We start from the raw sequence: 1,920 nt of genomic DNA, 5'->3' as shown, positions 1-1,920 counted from the left end.
AAATCAATTAATTTGATAATTGAGTTCTGATAGAGACCACAGTCATAGGCAACAAAAGCGCCATGAGTACATTCACTAATTCACATATAAAACTTGAGTGTGTACCTCAAGATTTGGTCGTTATTTAGAAGATAATACTTTTTGATGACTAACTGAACCCCTCAGCTGCAGATAGGTGTTGACCTCGATGTGGACAGCTGAAAATGTGTGCCCCGACCGGGACTCGAACCCAGGATCTCCTGCTTACATGGCAGACGCTCTATCCATCTGAGCCACCGAGGACACAGATGAACATATTATACTTTTTCCTGTAAAGGTAATAAGATTTAACATCACTCAGAGCTACATTTACGATTAAATCAAGCGACGGCTTGCAAAGTCTCTGTACACATACAGTTCTAAACTGGTCAACAAAGGTGAGCGGGTAGCATCGAGGGTTGGCGAACTGGGGGGGGGGGGTGTCATTGAGGAACCATTTGTCGTTCTATTCACACGTATAGCAATATTGCCGCCTCCCCCTGCCCTTGCAGCCTGGCCACACTCCCGCATGGTCAGGCCACCGGAGGACGTCCAATGGTTTTCAACAATTCCTACTGGTTCCACCCTGTATACTAGAGGAAAATTTGCAGTCACTCTACACTCTACACTCCAAATGGGGTAGCAGCCCCATGATGTCCTTACAGAAGGACTGAATTGTCCGGAGGTTCTCATCATTGTCGCAAAAGTCACCCTGTTACTTATCACGCTGCGAACATTCGTTTTAGCTCGCTCAGTGTGTGGGAATGGACCCCAGAAGGGAAGGGTGGATTAATCAACATCGATTTTGCCACCTTCTGAGGTCTTTTAATATCGGCTCCGAGTGGCAGTTAATTTGAAATGTTTTTCCAGGCCACATACAAGAAAACCGCGTGATTTCCACGCTGGGCATCGCGGTCCTGACCTCCATCGCAGAGGCGTCACAGTAAGGAGTGAAATGTGAGTAACAAGGGGCCTGGCACGTCCACGTTGGCGTTGGGAAGAATTACGATGAAATTTGGTGCTAAAGCGACATCATTAACCCACCTTACACCCCACATGACCTTCTGAGCTCTTGCTGTTTTTCGTATTTGTCGACATCTTGCTGTTTGAGGTATCGCCAAGCCTGAGGGTGAAGTCGCAGCGCGCCAAGCTTTTATACAATTACAGAGGATGATTGTAGGCACCCCTGAGGCAAATTCAAACTGCGGCGTCGCAGTGGGAGACAATTAAAGGAATTTAAAAAAAAAAGTGACCCTCTTTGTGATGTGCAGCGTATTTATCAACTCCACAGTGCTCACCGTTACATGTTGTCACATCAACAATCTCAATATCTCTGTGGTACGTAAAGCATCCATTGAATTAAATGTCATTTTAACGCCACAGCCGTTATAGACGCCGGTCTACTGGAAATAGTGTGTCGTTATTTCCATCATGCATGACAGTCCCCTCGTCCTGAAACTGATGGTGGAACCCATAATTTAACATGACAGACTTCCGCAATCCTCTGGTTCACACATTTTTGTAACGACGAAACGACAATATTGTGTGCCGGTATCAGTTAAACGTGACATCGTTATATCGTGTCAAGCGTTGAACGTGAGGCAGTTATAAAAATATATGTTATTTATTTTCATTGTCAGCGTTCCTTCTAACGTTACCGCCGGCTAAACTGTACCCAACGGCGTCAGTGAAGGCCAAACTAAGTTTATTTCTTCTGTAAATAACCCGTTTAACGCTGAGACTGGTGACACAATTTTGATGCTTCCTGGTTTCCGTCTGTCCACGTCCAACTGTAAATTAAAAGTACCGAGGGACCTGCAGCATCAGTTTATTTGGTCGAGATGGTGAAAAATATTCCTCACGTGCAACGTAGGTTGTATCAACATTAAGTTTCATTACAGC

At 45.1% G+C, this 1,920-nt stretch overlaps 1 non-coding gene across 1 annotated transcript; it reads right to left on the bottom strand.

The window, feature by feature from the left end:
• Positions 1-208: 208 nt before the first annotated feature.
• Positions 209-282, bottom strand: Trnat-ugu (transfer RNA threonine (anticodon UGU)). Its single transcript has one exon. It is a non-coding gene; the product is annotated as a tRNA-Thr (tRNA).
• Positions 283-1,920: the final 1,638 nt, after the last annotated feature.

This window comes from Schistocerca cancellata, chromosome 3, assembly GCF_023864275.1.
Source record: "Schistocerca cancellata isolate TAMUIC-IGC-003103 chromosome 3, iqSchCanc2.1, whole genome shotgun sequence".
NCBI lineage: Eukaryota > Metazoa > Arthropoda > Insecta > Orthoptera > Acrididae > Schistocerca > Schistocerca cancellata.
This window is presented reverse-complemented; position numbering and strand designations above follow the sequence as displayed.